The following is a 6,301-nucleotide window of genomic DNA, read 5'->3' as shown; positions in this document are numbered from 1 at the left end:
TCGTGCTTTCGTGAGTTTATTCTTCTTGAAATCGTGACATTTTAACTTTACGTGGGAACCTAGAGTTCAACGACTACACATACAAGGTTTGGACTTGCTTATTCTTTGGAAGTTCAAGTTTCAAATTTCACTCCGGCAACCTGTTTTTGTAATGACCTTAGTAGCCAATTTTCAACACGAAGTTTGCAAATTTGACGTTTCAGCCATTTTAGCCTGTATTTTACACTGCAATGTTAAAGGCCTCTCGCTTCGATTTTTAAAATAGCTCAGGAACCTGTATTTTTGCAACAACAGTCATTATGTTTCGTTTAAATGGTGTATAGTGTTGTGTATATTCATTTTCTGCCCCGGCAACCTGTCTATCACTTAAATTAAAATTAAAACAGACATTTTTTCAAAATTCCCTATCATTTTAATGCAATTTCCGTGACCCGTATCCGATTTCTTTAGTATAATATTCAAATAAGCAAAGTGGCGTTGATTTCTGGATATGTAGCAATAGAGGTGTAAGCTCACATGGCCAGGAAGCTATTTCAAACTGATCCCTTCCCTTTATTTGAACTATGAATGAAGTACATCATTTCATATTGTTTAGCTACATGTATATAAGCTAAGATGAGAAACCTTACAAATTTACCTGAGATCTAGCCTAAAAAGAAATAATTGAAAAAGGGATTTCCTATTTTATTCTATTTTCGGTTTTATTATTAATTTGGTTTCCCGCATTTTGAACAAAATACTAAAAATATTTAGTTTAGATGTAGTTCATAACAAAAATGATATATTTGAGACAATTGAGACCATACTATCAACTGTTAAACTATCTTATTAGAAAATGTATAAGCAACAGATTAACAATTAATCTAATAATGTTTTGGCATATACAATTAACGGGGATGGATGGAGGGAAATTAAGACTGTATCCAAAAAAGCTGGTAGTTTATAACCACATTATGACTTAAAATTACTAAATATTTTTTTTATGTAAATAGATTATTAGATCTTTTAAGCCGAACGTGATTTTACAAATTTGAAGTATTTTATTCACAATTTCTTCTTTCTATACCTTTGACAATTTAAGTTGTTACTCTGTTGGTTTTTTTTAGAGAAATCAGTAATATAAAATACAAAGACGTTAAATTTTGTGAATCACATATTGATATTAATACTATAGAAAAGAGTAAAACCGATCAATACAGATTAGGTGACTCGATAGTTATTGCTAAAGATCAATCCGCAGCATGTCCGTTTATTTTACTCAAAAAGTATTTAAATTTAGCTAAGATTAGTTCGTCAGATGAATTCCTATTCAGATCTATTTTTAGATCAGGCAGATATTATAGTTCGATATATAAAAACAAACCACTTAGTTACACTTGAGCTAGAGAATGTATTGTCAATCGTTTGAAAGAAGTTTGTAAAAATTTGAATATTGATTTGCATTCACTGAGAGTTAGTGGTGCTTCAAATGCACCGAATTCCAATGTAAACAATAGGTGTTGGAAACGTCATGGTCGTTGGAAAAGCGACTCGGCCAAAGACGGATATCAGAAATGACCAAACATTTAGGTATTTGATTTTTTAGGAGAATTTTTTTTTTTCTAGTTTTTGCTCTAACTACTCTGCGCCCGTTCTTTGTGGATTTCTATAGTTGTCCGTACGGCAAAGGCAATATATATTTGTTGAGTTGTTATTTAGATTTATATAGTCTGAAATATAGTCCAATTTGTATTTGGTATTATTAATTAACTACACTGTTATTGGACTTAATATGATGAAAACTGCCTATGCAATATAATGTGTAAACTAGGCCAATACAGAATAACTCGGCCAATACAGATTTTTTTTCTGTATTGGCCGAGTTATTCTATATTGGCCGAGTTGACACAAGTGCAGGAATTCGGAACGTCTCTAGATTTTACATCGAAAGTCACGATAAACACAAACTGAAAGTAAACAGTTGTTTTGAAGACGCAGTTGTCATTTTTTTAATAGTGATCTTAAACATGCTGAAAATGTCAGTATGGCGTACATTTCAGGCGAAAGACGGTCACATTCATTTAAAAGGTATTTTGAAAGCAGACGATAGAACTATTTCAGGTTTGGGGAACGAGTAGATTATCACAAAGTTCATTTCTTGACGACCTCATAATTTCACGATTGTACACATCGATTTTAAATTAGTTTCTGCATATCACATGCAATGGCAGTACCTTTCCAATTACTATTTATGTGTTGCGTCTAAATTTAAGTTGTAACACTTTATAGTGACTGAAAAGGGTAGAAAAATTCATCAGATGAGAAAATGCTGAAGACACCTGGAAACAGCACCAGATCATTATGTATTGCATCTAATACAAAGAAACAAACTGAGATTTGGATAGTTCCACTTCAAGGTAAAAATATTTATCTCTTGAAATGATATTAAGAAAATATTGTAACACTGTAGTTAATTAATAAAGATATTATTACGTGTATTTCTGTATTGGCCTTGTTATTGGTCCTCGGCCAGCTGTATTGGCCTTCGGCTTCGCCTCAGGCCAATACAACAAGCCTCGGACCAATAACAAGGCCAATACAGAAATACTTACGTAATAATATCATATAATGGTCAGTCAACATTGAGTATGTTTGGTATATCAAGTATGGTATAGTAAATACGCATATTTTTCTGCGTTTCGTAGTATAGTAGAAGAATTATGTATTGCACGGTTCATCAAGACTAAGTGTAGTCACGTGTTCAGAATGACCAATAGTCAAGGTTCTTTATGGTTTGACGCCAAATGTATTGCCCGTGTTAAGGTCTTCTTTTTAGCCGTGGACGTTCGATAGTAAACCACAAATTACAAGTGTATATATTTATATATAAATATGTTATAAGCAGTGGCTGTTTATTTTTGTATTTAGTTCTTTAAGCACTGGACTTTAAGCTTTCTCTGGAAGTGGTGTCGGCATTACCTCGAGTTACAGGTTTTTATGAATTAAGTTGTTTTTTATGGTTTTTCCTGGGTGACATTCATCACTTATTACGGAGATGAATATTCAAGGAATAGAATCTTTTATATTGTTTATGAAATAGACATATATGTTAGTCTAAATTATCATTTTCGATTGATGTATTGTATAAATATGTATCGTCACATAATGTCAGATTATATCATATGAAATGCCGGCTTGTTCGTCCGTACAGCAAATGCAATATATATTTGTTGAGTTATTATTTAGATTTACATAGTTTGAAATATAGTCCAATTTGTATATGTATACTGGTCAGTCAACATTGAGTATGTTTGGTATATTTTGTATGGTAAAGTAAATACCGACGTTTTTTGTTAGCTTGATTTGAAGAAAAATACTTTCACCTTATCATATATAAGATTTTTTTTTAGAAAATGACACTTGCTGAATCTAAGGATATTGCAAATTTTATTTCCACATCTGTACCTAGTGCTCAAGTGTATATCATTCTACATGAAAACTGGAATCCACCTAGTTCTTTTCCTTTTCATAAATGTGAAATTTACGGGTTAAAAAGATGCTTCTAATATGCGTGGCTGCACTATTTCCCATGCATTGTCTATTCAACTTCACAGGACGAAATTTATTGCAAATTTTGCGTTTTGTTCGCTACTGACAACCCCGGAGAGTTTGTTAAAAAACACGTTCAGAATTGGGTAAAGCTGATGGTGAATGTTAATCTCACACAAAAAAACCAAAAAAATACCACCAAACAGCCTTATTAAGACAAAACTTTACCAACACACATGATAAGACGCGGCTAGTGGAATAGATACAAGGGGGGATACAGCAATTGCAAAACGGGTAGATACGATCTGAAATTAAATAATTAAAAAAGATTATTTCGAGTAGTCATATGCCGAATGATCAAAAAGTGCCATTTATTGAAAAACATGGTTTGGTATAACAAGAAAACTTCTCTAGTGTTCAAAAACAATTCTCACAACCCCCCCCCCCTCCCCCGCTTCAAGCTCTGGATCCGCGCCTGGGCTGCTTCATTTGTTCTAGTTCGGGCTTTACCCGGTTATCCCTATCACGTGACCGGGTTACATATGGCTAAAAAGTAAAACGAGTGGAATCGACTGATTTAACGATGGCGACAGAAGTTCAAATTTACACTTTTTGGTTCCTACGCTTTGAAATATAAAAAAATAACCATTTAATAATTAATATATATTTTTGTTGTGCAATTTGTTTATCCGAGGACTAAGTTTTATTCATCATAAAACGTTTATCCGCGATAATTTTATAAATTTGAAAATAAAATATATTGCATGGCAATTTATTATCGTCATAGTGGACTATTGCAGTATCACATATTATCATCTGATTGAAAAATGTTTCAATCTTCACCTTTCAAAATTCTGACTTTTACCTAAAATTGCACTCCCCGTCATATTTTTATGACCAGCTGATTGCTTGCCGTTGAGTCCAGACCGGCAAAGGCGGCGTATGCCTATGTGCGCCGGCTGGTGATTTTACACCAAATTAGCGACTGTGTCTATAACGGAAGTACCTTCCGGGCTAACCCGGGTTAAGCCGCTATGGCAAATGAAGTACTACCTGTATGTTTATTCGAAATGAAAATCACATTAAGCTGAGCGTGCTAAAAGAAAGTAATCAAATGTGTAGCAAAATTGGCATGTTTGCAAGTGTAGTTTCGGAATACCCCGAAATAGACTTTGCATGACTCTACATGTCCTCAAATAACTATGAACAGCGTAATCAATCTACTGACGAGATATGTTTTAATTAAATCTTCATCATTTCAAGAGAAATTAAAGGCAATTCAAATTTACTAATTAATATAATTAAGGATAAATGCGAATGGCAGATTTGGAAAATTGCAATAGTGATTAATACACAATTCTCCAATAATTATTCCTCAAATCTTTATTGAACATTTTCTAATACGATTTAATCAACTTCCTCGTTTTTTAAACCGGAAATAGTTAATTGTTTGCTATATTTTAAGCCAACTCAAGGAAAGTCGCTTAGCTTCGCAATTTAGAGGTACAAATGAGCTTATGGCATTCTATTGTTTTTTTATCAGCTTAAAATATTTCATTGAAGGTAACTGTTAGTGCAGAACATTAACATGTCATTTCTTAATTATTGATTGACGCAACAGTATGATTATTATGATCTTGCAATATTTCATTAAAATTTCTGATGATATTTATTTTTTTGATTAATGAACTTTGCATCATTTGAAAGTGTAAATTTACATCAAGGTCTCAGTTAAAAAAAAGATAGAAAGTCGGGAGTACATACAACACTATGGCTAAAAGTAGGGAACGTTAAAATATAATAAGAGCGAGTACAACAATAGAGTACGTGATAACGTCTGTTTGTGAACACGGAAATACTGTACTGTAAGAAAAAGCAATACAACGGAAGTTGTTCTGAATTGTTGACATATTTAGAGATAACTATCCATCGAGTGCGGAACAATATTTCTCCTCTCAAGCCAGTAAACTTTGATTGGGGCTTACTGAATGTTTTAAAAATGTGTCATTGACAGCGGTTTAAAATCCTACTGTAGGAGACACAATGGTGAATTATGCTCTGTTATGAGTTTATAATGATGCAGATGAAATTGCATCCTTCTTTTTCAATAATTGAAACCATGTTTTGTTGGTGTATGACGTCGTCTGCCATTTTGTTTTTGTGGCGGGAGTCAATCATATTGATGTGCGATAAACCTTCCCGTAACCTGGCTTTGACTGCTTATCTGATGGGATTCACTGATTGATCGCTTCCAATGCCTCATGGCACATATGACAGGCAAACTCAAGACCAGATCACATTTTCAATTAACTTTATACGTAGATTTTTGTATGATTGCTAAAGGGTCAAGTTTCCACCAGACATTAAAATGAGTTATCTTACAACTATCAACAATAAGCAAAAAAACAGACCGCATAGCAAACTATAGAAATCCCCGACATCACAAATATGATGGTGTATAATACAATAATCGAACGCCATTTCCCGTTTCTATCCAACTTGTTTTACCACTTTTTTCAGTCGGAGGCGATATTTTTCCGGCTTTTATACGAATAAATGCTCTCATCAAAACCGTCCTATTAAGTTATCTGTTAATTAAATACTCGCCACTGGCATTATGAAAAAAAAAAAAAAACATCATTTAATATTTACAGCAAAAAAAGCGTGACATTTAAATTGATGTCCAAATCTAACGCAAATGACTGTTTATCTTTAGATTCCACCCAGCCAAACATTCTCGTATGTTATATACAAATACGATTCTAAGTATACT

This window comes from Mytilus galloprovincialis, chromosome 3 (genome assembly GCF_965363235.1).
Source record: "Mytilus galloprovincialis chromosome 3, xbMytGall1.hap1.1, whole genome shotgun sequence".
NCBI classification, from domain to species: domain Eukaryota; kingdom Metazoa; phylum Mollusca; class Bivalvia; order Mytilida; family Mytilidae; genus Mytilus; species Mytilus galloprovincialis.
Note: the sequence above shows the minus strand (reverse complement) of the source record.